We start from the raw sequence: 14,458 nt of genomic DNA, 5'->3' as shown, positions 1-14,458 counted from the left end.
TGGGTCTCAGTGTGTGAAGGTGACTTTGACCAGCAGGTTGCAGAGGTGGTCTGTAGGCAGCTTGGCTGTGGAACTCGTCCAGTCCTCCAGGGGGCGCTCTATGGAGAAGCCAATGTTCCAATGTGGACCAAAGAGTTCCAGTGTGAAGGCAACGAGTCTGTTCTCCTGGACTGTAGAGCCTCAGACTCGACTAGAAACACCTGCTCACCTGACAAGGCTGTTGGACTCACCTGCTCAGGTAAAATATCAACCATACTTTAGGGAGCCTCCGTCCTACTCCTCCCACCCAACACTCCCTGCTGACAGGCTCCACCCCCAGCCAGTGTAGGAGTACGTGCATTGAGAAATATCACCCTCCCTGCCTGCCTGGATTCCCTCCCCCGAAAATGGTGTTCTTATAAACGCTTGACCCGATGCACCGCTGTGGATTCGAACCCCCAGACTCCTCAGCGGTGGTCTACCACTGCGCCACCCAAGCGCCATTAACTCTCTCAGTGCCAAGCCACGAGTTATCCCGAGTTTTTTCTGAATGCCCTCAGTGCCAGAACGAGTTATCCCGAGTTCACATTGTGTGCCAAAAATGGTCCGGACCGTTTTTGAGAATCCATGCGAAACTTTGGGATCATCCAAGGAGTCTCTGAGAAGGAGAGGCCGCATGTGGATCCATGTCAAAAATCCTTCCGGTCGGCCTTTCCAATCTTAACTCCTTGACTAAAAGCTTAATATCTCCATTTCTTTTTAACGTGGTGGAAGTGAGCCGTTTTCGATCGGCGATCACTCTGCAATGGAGGATCGCGTTAGAAATATTATTGTTCCAGGCGTTAATCGGGACCCTGCGCCGTCTCGCACGCACGCTTTGTTTACATTTCCGCGTCGGGGCTTCTACAGCACGAAACGTATCAACTTAAGTGGATGGAAGAAATGCAGGCACTGAACGTACAGTATTTTAATAAACCTCTGGCACACAATGTGTTAAAAAGAAATACTCAAGATTTCATTATCTGAATATTTGCAGCTCCATCCACTCTTTGTTTAACTTATAACTGAAAAAGGCTGTATCTCGCTTCCCTTTTCCTCACACTTTTTCTTTACTTTGAAAAAAAAACCAATTGCTGGCACAGTATGAACATATTTTTTTATTTCATTGGCACTGAGAGAGTTAATATGACTTTATATTTTTACAGTTTGTTCTGTATTCTCTGTCCAGATATCAGGATGTTGAAAGGAGACGGTAAATGTGTTGGTATACTGGAAGAGAGACGTGATGGAGGGTGGAGAGGTGTGTATGACCATGATCACACATGGAATCTGATGAAGGAAAACAAACTGTGTAGACAGCTGGGCTGTGGCTCTGCTGCCTCTGGGATATGGTTCGGGTATAAGGATCATGAAAGGACGCCTCACAATATTTTGACGATGTTGATCTGTTCAGGTAACAAACAATTACAGGCATCTATACAAGTGTCTTATCACCAAACTGTGGTTTAAATATGCAGGAAAGTCAATCTCTACTCAACAAAATGCTCATGTCTGTACTACAGATATCAGGCTGGTGGGAGGAGCCAGTCACTGTAGTGGTACACTGGAGAAGAAAGACGACGGAAAGTGGGTTACAGTACGGGATAAGGAGCATTACTTTAAGCTGAGGACAGCACATGAAGTGTGTCAACAGCTGCACTGTGGCACTGCTGTTTCAACACGAACCATTGATGTTCGTGGGAGATGGACACATGACACATTTGTGGAGGTGATCTGTTCAGGTAACTTCATAACTTCAACAATGACATGAATCTGTACAGTCTCTTATTGCATCTATCTATCTGTCTGTCTGTCTGTCTGTCTGTTTCTCGTTAAGCAGTTTTGGCTGGATGGTGTTGAAGGCATAGATATAGAAACCTAGATACCTCATTGGCCTCTGCAGTTCATTGGAGCGACTGGTATCTCAATACTTCCGCAGGGCTACTTGACTACTGGCCAATCACAGCGCGTTAACTACTGGCCAATCACAGCGCGTCTAACTGACTAGTTGCTGCGCGGCTATCTCTTAAGAAAAGACCCGCCCCACCTGCCTCTGATTGGCCTACCGAACACCCCCCTTCTGTGACGCACACGGAAGTTTACAGCTTGCCCTGCTGAAGCGGAAGGAAGTGGAAGCACGGCCGAGATACGCACGCCTCAGAGACGAAGGAGGCGTCTACCTTTATATGTCTATGGTTGAAGGCATTAGAGAAGACAAAAACAAACATAATTCTCACGGTGTTGCCCTGTGTGTCACGGTGTGTGAAGGCCCTGTTTAACATGTAGATCACGCCTGGTACGCAGACTGAAGTGGGTCGAGGTGTTCACTCATCAGCGGTCTCAGATGACACAGTACCAGCCGCTCAAAGGTTGCATGACCTGTGATGTCAGAGCAACTGGCCTGGAGTCGTTGGGGACTGAGTAGTCCAACCAGGAAAACGCGATTCCGCGATCGCGGAAATTACCGCAGATTTCAAGGCCATCCGTGGATTTCAAAGCCGTCCGCGGATTACAAGGCATAGTGCAGAAAACAAGAAAAATCTCTGTAAAACACGTATGGAGAAGTATTCTCTCTCTGTCTCAGGGCAGCACTAATTAATGGCAGCTTAGATCCTTGTGTCTGTCCGTGCAGCCTAGATATCAAGTAATTCCCTGTAGATGGACCCTCTCCCTCATGTTCAACTTCAAGTGTGACTTCTAAGTTTTACTTTTCCTCAAAAGGATAACTTTATTATTTCCCATCCTGAATGACAAGCCTAATATTATTATTGCATTTGGCTATGTGCAATAACTGCAAGCCAATGTTCAGAGGCATTGTCAGTATTTGTCTTAATTTCATTCATTCATATTTCTTTAGTCGCCAATAATTCAACTGTAAGCCAGTGTTTTGAGACATATTGTCTTGTATTGCTACAAAATATATGGTAAAAATGCATTCTACATGCATAAATACAAAAATAAAAAATGATTGGATCGGTGATTGCTATCGGCCTGATCGGACCACCTCTATTTATAACCAGTAACATTGACTCAATTACTATGTTCCACGGTATTTTAGTGTTTTAGAATGGTATAACAATTAATTGTATCTATTTCATTATGGAATTCACTTGATTATTAAAACTTAATCTATTTTTGCTTGATAACTGGTAATTTCAGGTTGTTTTTTAATGCCCGCGGAATATTAACGATAAGCCGCGGAATCAATTATTGCTCTCCGTGGAATCTAGACTTTTTCTCCGCGCTTTCCTGGGGGGACTAACTGAGGGGAGGTTTTATTTGGGCACCAGAACAATGCAGATAGACTTCCACAGTTGCGCCTCAGTATCCCTCTGTCTTCAGGGAGAGGTTGTTCTTTGTTTTTTATTGATTGAATACTTTATTAGTCAGAAATGTAAACAGCACGTGGTACAGTAAGACATTAACTAATTTCCTGCCAATCGCGCATGAATGCGTTCTATTAAATGGCGCACTTGTCAGCCAAATCGCATAAATGCGTTCTATCAAAAAAATTAGGCACGCTGTTTTAGGCACCGTAACACAGCTCTGGGATGATCCATCGTCAATGAGAGAAGAAGTATGTGGATGTGAGATCATTCCAAAAAAAGGTCACTTCCGCCCGCCCTGACTATGGGATTTTCAGAAAAACGCCTGTAACTCAGATGCTGTTTTTTGCATTGAAAACCACTGTTTTCAGCGAGCCCCAGCCCCAAAATGGCGGATCGCGGTTGGACTGTTGTGGTCCGTCTGAATACACAGATCCATCCTCTTACCCCTTCCCTCCGCCTTTTTTGTTTTTTTGGAACACAATGTCGCCTCCACGGTGTTTCAAAATTCATCGGATGAAGGTAATTACGCTGGCAAGGGGATAACAAACGATGTTTAATACCTTGGCGGGTAAGCTAAAAGGATAACGCAAAACAGTCCTGGGGACTTGTTTCCATTGTGGTCCTATGTATTCAATTCATCAACATGGCATAAGAAAATTAACACAATTATACATGTCATCTACAAATACAGACACTAAATGTACAAAAGAGATGGAAAATTACATGTACCTCCCCTTGTGTTCTCCTGATAGGTGTTTTTTACATGTACCTCCCCTTGTGGTCTCCTGATAGATGTTTTTTACATGTACCTCCCCTTGTGTTCTCCTGATAGGTGTTTTTTAAATGTACCTCCCCTTGTGTTCTCCTGATAGATGTTTTTTACATGTACCTCCCCTTGTGGTCTCCTGATAGATGTTTTTTACATGTACCTCCCCTTGTGTTCTCCTGATAGGTGTTTTTTAAATGTACCTCCCCTTGTGGTCTCCTGATAGATGTTTTTTACATGTACCTCCCCTTGTGGTCTCCTGATAGATGTTTTTTACATGTACCTCCCCTTGTGTTCTCCTGATAGGTGTTTTTTAAATGTACCTCCCCTTGTGGTCTCCTGATAGATGTTTTTTACATGTACCTCCCCTTGTGGTCTCCTGATAGATGTTTTTTACATGTACCTCCCCTTGTGGTCTCCTGATAGATGTTTTTTACATGTACCTCCCCTTGTGGTCTCCTGATAGATGTTTTTTACATGTACCTCCCCTTGTGGTCTCCTGATAGATGTTTTTTACATGTACCTCCCCTTGTGTTCTCCTGATAGGTGTTTTTTACATGTACCTCCCCTTGTGTTCTCCTGATAGGTGTTTTTTCAGGCCTGTTTTGAAAGAGACCAGTGTTTACATCCTTTAATGGATGGTGTCAGGGAATTCCACATTGTGGTGGCAGAGCAGTAGAATGAGAACTTTCCCATGTTTGTTCTAAACCGCTCACAAAATGTAAGGAAACTTGAATTTGGGCCATTATATCTCCCCTTTACTAATACCAATCAGTAAAGTGTTATATATCATTTTTATCGGTGATTAGTCACCTTTACAACGAGGTACAGCTTGTAAGCATCAGGTATTCATGAAATTATCAACACAGGCAAACGTTTGGGTAGCGCCGAGCAAAAATGTGCCAAAATCACCCAATAATGCTTTTGCTGGTAATCGCTCTTGTTTTGAGCGACCTGCCAGCGCACACCTGCTGAGAGGTGGGTTCTGCAACTTTGCGTTCTGCAACATGGGTTCTGCAACTTTGTTGAGTTTGTGTATGCTCCAAGCAGCAACACTGCCCCCATAGAAAGATGCCACATTTGTCCCTTCAGGATAAGGCCCGTGCAATAGGGCAAGTGAAGCTGGTGTTCCGTTACGCATATTACGCATTATTTGGTCTTAGCCCTGGTACCATTTGCAGGCAGGTGTGTGCCAGTCAAAGGTGTGTTATCCTGACAAAAGTGGCATCTTTCCATGGGGGCAGTGTTGCTGCTTGGAGCATACACAAACTCAACAAAGTTGCAGAACCCATGTGCAGGTGCCAGTCACTCACCTGTGAGGCAGTCACATACCTGTGACTGGCACACACCTGAAGCCCATTGAATGTCATGAATGTCACGACATTGAATGTCAGCAGAAAAGTCTAACAGGCCATTTTGGCACATTTTTGCTCGGCGCTACCCACACGTTTGCCTGTGTTGCTCATTCCATGAATGCCCGATGCTTACAAGCTGTACCTCGTTGTAAAGGTGACTAATCACAGATAAAAATGATATATAACAGTTTACTGATTGGTATTAGTAAAGGGGAGATATAATGGCCCAAATTCAAGTTTCCTTACATTTTGTGAGCGGTTTATATGTGGGTGTTACCAGATCATTGTCGCTCCCTCTGGTGTTGTGGCTGTGGGTGTCACTCACTTTGGAGAAGTAGATCATCAGGTATGAGGGTATTGAGGGCTCTGTCTCTTTGACTATCTTATATACAAATCACAGTCATATTTTCTTAACCCTTTCTTCTATCCTGAGACATCCCAAACTAGCAAAGTGTGTCTATATAAATGCACCATTTACCATTCATCAGTTTGTTTTGGTAGGTCTGAAGCTTAGTTTTTACTGAACAGGTCCCTGAACGGGGCAGCTAGTTGCTCTGCACACATCCTCTACACGTGGGAGTTGATGTTGTCCTCTGAACCCGGGCTTTGATGTTGTCCTCTGAACCCGGGCTTTGATGTTGTCCTCTGAACCCGGGCTTTGCTGTTGTCCAGTCCCGCTGCTTTCCTGGTGTTGGTCCGGGTGAGCTGAGGCCTCACTTGGTCGGTGGTTAGGATCAGGGGTGGAGGAGCTTCCTACTCCACTGCTATGGGACAATGAAAGTAGATGCTGTGTGGATGGTGTAAATGTGACCTTGTTTATGAACTAATGTGAGCTACATCGATATGTACCTGTTCATTTAATCACTTATTTACATGTTTTTACTTACATCTCTCTCTCTCTCTCTCTCTCTCTCTCTCTCTCTCTCTCTCTCTCTCTCTCTCTCTCTCTCTCTCTCTCTCTCTCTCTTTCAGAGTCTGTGAGGTTGGTGAATGGGACTGGTTCGTGTTCAGGCAGAGTGGAGGTGAAGTCTAATCAGTCTTGGGTCTCAGTGTGTGAAGGTGACTTTGACCAGCAGGATGCAGAGGTGGTATGCAGGCAGCTTGGCTGTGGAAGTCATGCAATCCTCCTGGAGGGGCTCCATGGAGAAGTGAATGTTCCTATGTGGACCCAAGAGTTCCAGTGTGAGGGCAACGAGTCTGTTCTCCTGGACTGTAGAACCTCAAACCCGACTAGAAACACCTGCTCACCTGACAAGGCTGTTGGACTCACCTGCTCAGGTAAAATATCACACTTTAGGTTTGGATTAGTAGTGTGTGTGTGTGTGTGTGTGTGTGTGTGTGTGTGTGTGTGTGTGTGTGTGTGTGTGTGTGTGTGTGTGTGTGTGTGTGTGTGTGTGTGCGCGCGTAGTACACATTGTAATCATAAAGTTACAAATTCCGACCCTGTGAATGTCAAATAAATAGCAGCAAACAGGAGAAACGAGGCTTTAAAAAAGCTCCTGTATTTCAACAGATAGACTAACTTGTTGCACTGCTAGAGAGGATCCATGTCCTCTGTTCACTGTACACTCAAACTATAGTATTTTTAAATACTTTTTCTCTTCAGCCCTCCAGGTTCAACCAACACACCACACAACATATAGACATATTTGAACCAACAACTTGATTATAGATTGTAGCCTAAAAAGTATTCTTCTAATCAAAGTGATATTACTTTTTTACGGGGCCAGGCTTCCAGCATGGACCCGTATTGTTATTCTGATTATTCCGTTTCTTCTTCTGCCACTTTTGGCAGTTCTGGCTGAACCGTGCAGTCGCTTTTTATGAAACTCGGCCATATGATAGATGGTCATGAAAAACGATCAAGAAATAATTCTCACAATCTTTCGTCAAAAGGTGGCGCTATAGCACTCAATTGAAAAATGCCAACTTTGAACAGGTGCAACTCATGCCCTGTTTCACCTACAGCCATGAAACTTCGATGCACACATGCGTCTCCTCATGCTGAACAACTTTCACACTCTGACTTTTGACCTCTGACCTTTAGATCTCCCACCATTTTGAATTATATGAAAAACAGTTAAAACCTATCTCCTCCTGGGATTTTTGAGTAATCTGCACGAAACTTTTTACACATGAACTTTGGACCTATGCCAAAAAACTTTTGCAAAATATTTTCCATAAGTGAAAAAATGAAGCTTTAATGAGCCAATGAATATTGCAGTTTTATGACAATTATTCATCTGCCCCTAACACATACATGCAGACTTACCATTCTTTGAAACTTTGCAGAAATGTAAAGGGCCATTCCAAATATCACTAAAACCAATCTTACTCCAATTGGTCAAACGGGGGCGCTATAGCAATTTTTTGAAAATGCAAACTTTAAACAGGCAAAAGTCATGCCTCGTTTGGCCGACAGCCATTAGACCTGCTTACACATGTGCCTTGACTAATGAGGAACACATCTATCACGTTGACCAGTAAGCACCGCCCTTAGATTGTCCGCAATCTTGAGCAGTTTGAAAAACACTTAAACCCAGGATTTTTCAGCTATTTGCGTGAAACTGTATCATCTGTGTGATCTCCTTTCACAGGTTCTTGTCTGTTGGTGGCTTCTCGCTTAAATGTGTGCCCCACAACCTGAAGGTCACCAGTTCAAGCCTCACTTGGTGCAGACTTCATCTAAGTTGCATTTCACACAACATGACTATCAATGAATACATCTGCAATTGTTAAAGATAACATGAAATACTTAATTGAGTGTTTTTTACATACAGCTGATCTACAATCTCACAACTTTTCAGATAGCAATGAGAGTATGTTTTTTCAATGTATAACATACTTCATTGTGAAAATAGCCGATGTACAATCTGACAACTTTTAATGGTTTGAGAGCTTGTAGATCGGCTACTTTCACTAGTTTTGCTTCTGAGGAGATGTACAATTTCTTCATTGGTAAATGGTTTGTGAACGAGTGATCTTAGTGTTAGTGAAACAGGGGCTTGGGTCATGACAGAAGGCAAGCGTTTGTGATCCTCAACAGACAACATCAGCCTGGACAAAGCTATAGCACTATAGGTAGTGTTGCAGCTACCTAAGAGTGCCTCACGACCGCAAGGTTGCTGGTTCAAGCCTCACTTGATGCACACTCATTTAAGTTGAATTGCAAAAAACATGACTCAATCTATTCCGTTTCCATGGCTCTCTCTCTCTTCAATCTATTCCGTTTCCATGTCTTTCTCTTCAATCTATTCCGTTTCCATGTCTCTCTCTCTCTTCAATCTATTCCGTTTCTATCTTCAATCTATTCCGTTTCCATCTCTCTCTCTCTCTCTCTCTCTCTCTCTCTCTCTCTCTCTCTCTCTCTCTCTCTCTCTCTCTCTCTCTCTCTCTCTCTCTCTCTCTCTCTCTCTCTCAGGGGCGGCCATAGCTGAGTAGTTAGTGAGCCCGCCTAGGGAGCCAGAGGCTCTGGTTGCCCCAGGTACGATTCCAGCAGGTGTGTCGATGAAATTTGTCATCGACACAAGCAAGACTCTTAACCCCTAATTGCTCACAGGCCCTCATTGGAAACAAGACCGCAAGGACTTTCATGAACTGACCTGTTAAAGGAATTATCATTTCTCTTTTTCTCTCCTGGCCCCGTATTATCGCTGCTTGCAGCTATATTCTTCTTTTCTTTTTCCTTCTGTTGTCTCTGTATAGAGCTCAGGTTGGTGGGAGGAACCAGTAACTGTGCTGGTGTACTGGAGATGGAACTCTGGAGTGCGTGGAAACCAACGTTTGATCGGTATAGTGACTGGGACATGAAGGCTTCACATGTAGTGTGTAGACAGCTGGGCTGTGGCCAAGCTCTTTACACAAACAGGAGACGTGGTTCTAAAAGCCAAGCTGTATGGCACACCATATCTACCTGTAAAGGAGATGAGTCTCCAGCAAAGGACTGTATTGGAAAGGAATGGACTCACTCTGGTCACACAAACGACTTACGGGAGATAACATGTTCAGGTGACAAATAATGACAGTAATACAGTCTCTTATTTGATCTATCTATCTATCTATCTATCTACCTACCTATCTATCTATCTATCTATCTATCTATCTACCTACCTACCTACCTATCTATCTATCTATCTATCTATCTATCTATCTATCTATCTATCTATCTATCTATCTATCTATCTATCTATCTATCTATCTATCTATCTATCTATCTATCTATCTCAGCTATTGTAGATTTTGTCAAATTTTGACCACTGCGCCACCTGTCTTACATTCATGCATTCTGCAAACCTTTTGATTAGTATATGTGTTCTGATAGAAATCATACAGGTACTCATCCCCACCCTGTGAAAGTCAAATAAATAGCAGCAAACAGGAGAATCAAAGGACATCATCTCATGTCAACAGATAAACCAACTGGTTGCACTGCTAGAGAGGATCCATGCACTCTGTAACACTCAAACTCTTGTATTTTATCATCTGTCTCTTCAGGTCCCCCGGTTCAACCAACACCAAACACCAGGTAAACAAAGATGAACCAACCAGGGACGCCGATAGGGGGGGGGGGCTTCAGGGCCAGCGCCCCCACGCTCAATTGGTCAGCCCCCTCATGAATCTCAGATGTCAGGCTCAAACTTACAGTACCATTACCATTACCATTACATAGCGGGCGCAGATAGGTGTTAGCGCGCCGTTGACACCTAGAACAATAGCCCAGACAGAGAAACATACTTTTTTTCGGTCGCGGCTGAGGGAGCGGGGGGGGGCGGGGCTATTGCGGTTCCAGTTGAGCCCCCACGGCCACGCACATAAATCGGCGTGCCTGGAACCAACAACTAAAAAATGATAGATTTGAGCCTAAAAGGTTTTCTTCTAATCAAAGTAATATTCATTTGTTTTTCTTTACTGTTTATTCTGTGGAGGAACCAGTAACTGCACTGGTATACTGGAGATTAAGCACAATTAACAAACTAGACTGGGAACAAGTTGGAAATGCATGCCCCACCTGGTTATGCAATACCTGTTGCACTCGTTGTCGCTGAGTATATATCCATTGTACCTGTCTGTCTGTGACCCTTTTATGCCCATACATGGACATATCTGTATCTGTCTGTCTGGAGACATCTGATAATCTAACATTAAAAACACATAATGTCTTCAAAGTGTTTGATCAAGTCTCATTATATTTGATGCTTTTTCACACTAACTCCTGTATCTCCTTCATAACTAGAGCTTTAAACTTTAAATGTGATCATAGCAGAGGTATATTAGTGGTGGGCGTGGCCAGACAGTGACATCATGAGGTTCACTGTCAGTTTTGGTGTAACTCCAAAGAAGAGTATAGCCTACAAATGTAACCAAATGGACTCCTCGGAATTTAATTAACTAACTATAAGCACTTGAATGTGATTTAGGTGACAATTATAGCATGGATAAAGACCATTTACCATTGTAAATGTTAAAGTAATTTTTCTGACTTTCTATTTAAGGGAAATTCAAAATGTGAGAAGGTTTTACTGTCATAATTATTGGATGGCTGGATTCCAGGCTTAAAATAATTGATATAATTTTTGGGGAAATCTCTATGGGAAGAATGTATGTGCTCTGGATCGATTGAACCACAATTTTCACAATGTATGCCTCTTTCTTATATTATTTGACAATTTGGCCAATGTTTGACCAGTTTTTGTAGTGTAGTTTGTTGATTACTTTTGATGCAGTAATGATTGTATGCCTTTTTTATATTTAGTGTGCCTTAATTATATAATAAATATATAATTATTTATTATATAAGTCATCTTTTGTATTAAAACAATCTCCTAAAATGTATATTAGTATCAACTCTTCATTCTCTCACGAGGAAATTACATTTCCACAACAATATAAACTAGCAACTAAAGCTGGCAAAATATGTACACAGGTAGATATGTCTGGTACTCGTTTTTGATAATATCAACGATATGTGAATGTATTAATTACTATTAATCATTTTGTAAAACATTCATGTTATTCAAAAGAAAGTGGAAGGCAGTCCCTCCATCCATCCATCTGTCCTTTACTCAGTTACACACCTCCTCCACCAGGTGGCGACAGACAACAGTGCCTGGATCCTTTGCCGCTCATGCTTGTAACACGTTGACCCGGAAGTAAATGCGTGTTGTTTATTTTCTGAGCTGGTGATCCTTAACGATGCAAACTGCGTTTTCCAAGCGACATGTGAGTGAGGGGGCTGAGATGCATGTAGATACACGCAGGAACAGAGAGCTTTACACATTATATAAGTATATTACAGTAGGAACAGAGAGCTTGGTGAAAATGTCTCATAAAGATAAAGGAGGTAAAATGAGTCAAATGGAGTCTGTACGGCTGAAGATAAATGAACACATGACGTCAGTGGTGGGAGAGGAGATATTGTGTGTTTTGGAAAAACAGCGTGGTGTTGATGTTTGTAGTGTGAAGCGTAATGTCAGAGTGTTTGTGTTGGAGCGCCTCAGTGCGGCTGCAGAGTTCATGTGCAACCTCTTCCAGAGAGAGATAGAGACACTAGAAACTCTGCTGGAGACACAAAACAAACTGCTGGACGTGATGCTACAGCCACACATCAAACTACACAGAGCAGGTTGGTTCATGCTTCATGTCAAACACATTATCACTACCTTCAGTCAAAAACCAAGACCGTAGTTCTTTCTCCTTGGTGGATTTATTCTGCACTCTTTCAGAAAAAACAAATTAACGTCGAACTGGTGAACATAAAGATAAATAAAGAAACGTTCACTATAGACATAACAGAAACAAACGTAAATATTGTACGACAAATACAATGTAACAAATGAAGAACATGATTCACAAACACACCTCAATGGCTTCTGCACATAACCAAAGGGAATGAGATCAACAAAGTGCCCATGAACAAGCTCAGACAGCAACAGAAGTGTAATAAATCAATACATTAATGAAACATTCAAATACAGACAATATTAATAATACATTTTATTTGTATTGCACTTTTAATTCACACACAGGGAATCCCAGAGCGCTACATGGTTAAAACACAATAAATCATAGAAGGATAAAAACCGGGTTTAAAAATGTCAAGCACAAAAGGATATTGCTGACAGTGGTTACACAACAATTTAACACGAAAAGCCCTTCCGAAATAAAAATGTCTTTAGGCCTGTTTTAAAACAGTTTGTGGTGGTCTCAAATCGATAGGAAGGCTATTCCTCAGGCACGGTGTTGCAGAGCAGAAGGCCAGGCCCGCCATGGTGTGTAGATTGGTACTAGGGACATCGAGGAGGAATCTGTTCTGGGAGATCTGAGGGTGCGGGTGGAAGTTTATGGAGGCTTAATTAGTTTCTGTAGGTAGGGAGGGGCATGTCCGTTTATGCAGTTATGAGTGATTAGCAGGACCTTGTAGTCGATTGACTTAGATTTCGGGAGTTTTGGATTTGGGGTATATAGCATTCGGAGATTGTGGAATAGTTGTCTGGCTACGCGAGACTAGGGTGCAAGACTATAGTCTCGGCCACACCTTCGGCCTGGCAGAGACAACTAAATAATTACAAATAATTATGACAGCTAAACACATGTTTACATATGGTCTACACGAGCTTAGCTACTGCTAGCTTAACTACACTTTGATTTGTGGTGCTGATTCTACCTCTTCTGTCCTCTTTCTGTCTGTGTGTAAAGAGGTTTCATCTGAACATGAGGAGAAGAGGAGCCCCAGTCTGGTCCAGGAGGAACCACAACCACCACAGATCAAACAGGAACAGGAAGAGGCTGATGTGTCAACATGGACAAGGACGACCAGGTGTGACACTCACTCAGGTAAAAAAAAAAAAAAAAGTTTTAAGTATTCAACTAACAAGGCTAAATGCCATACAATCAGCCCATATATTTTTCTGTGAAAAAATATATTTGAATATTTAATTAAATTATATGATATAGCCTACTATATTTAATAAATATTGTTTGTTTTGCAAAGGATATTTTTTTTCACAGAATCAAATGTTGTATGGTCATGATTCACCAGGAGCCTGGATGGCTTGGTTCCAGGCTTAAAATAATTAATATAAATATTTTCGGAAATGGCTATGGGGAAAATTAATGGGCTTTTGATCGGTGGCACCACAATATGGCCGCCACTGCTATGCCCTATAGACTTGTATGTCAGATGGGTGTAGGTTCAGAAACGGTAAAGTTTAAATTTCAAGATGTTGTATTGGACGCAGACGTATGCCCCTACCTACTTAAATAGCGGGTACTTAATTTAAGGACATTTTAATGAATGCTATGAACTCTTCTGAACTGTGCATTTAAAGAAATTACTTGTTGACACTGAGTTGTGCTCATATTTTATTATGTTGCCGAGCCAAGTTCAGCCACCTGGTGGCTCTCGGTTCATTCAGTCGGGGTCCAGCTGAAACAGTGCGACTTGTAGTAGTTTATAATGGCATATGGTTATATATCACATTTCACAAGACATAGTATTTAGATAATAGAATTCCTGGCTGAAAAAGGAGTAGTTCACCCTAAAAATGACTTATTTTCTATCAATTACACACCCCATGAAGCGTTGAATTCATGGAGATTTTTTGTTTTTGTTGCATTCTTAAGCCAATAATTGAATGACCGGCGGTCTCTCCGGTAGGAGACACAAAGGAGTCTCCTTTGTGTCTCCTAGTGGATACATTAGGATCTTTTGGCCAGTCATCAAATTATTGGCTTAGGAATGAGACAAAAACTAAACAAAACTCCATGAATTCAACGCTTCATGGGGAGTGTGATTGATAGAGAATAAGTCATTTTTTGGGTGAACCACTCCTTTAACTTTATATTCAAGTCGCACTCTTTCAGCGGGAAGTGAAATTCACCATTCTAGTGAATGCAACAGCCTAGAGGGCGGGCCAAAGAGTACACCTTCCATATGTCACTGATCACATGACCCCTACAATCAATTCTCCAGTTCTAGGCAACATAGAAGG

The 14,458-nt window shown here is 42.2% G+C and overlaps 1 pseudogene across 1 annotated transcript in view; it reads left to right on the top strand.

The window, feature by feature from the left end:
- The first annotated feature begins 13,266 nt into the window (after positions 1–13,266).
- Positions 13,267–14,458, top strand: part of LOC311054296 (zinc finger RNA-binding protein-like) — a 29,572-nt pseudogene continuing 28,380 nt past the window's right edge. The window contains exon 1 of the transcript in view: positions 13,267–13,284. The product of the transcript in view is annotated as a zinc finger RNA-binding protein-like (transcript). The remainder of the gene's footprint in view (positions 13,285–14,458) is intronic.

This window comes from Gymnoscopelus microlampas, assembly GCF_963454915.1.
Source record: "Gymnoscopelus microlampas genome assembly, chromosome: 10".
Lineage (NCBI taxonomy): Eukaryota > Metazoa > Chordata > Actinopteri > Myctophiformes > Myctophidae > Gymnoscopelus > Gymnoscopelus microlampas.
This window is presented reverse-complemented; position numbering and strand designations above follow the sequence as displayed.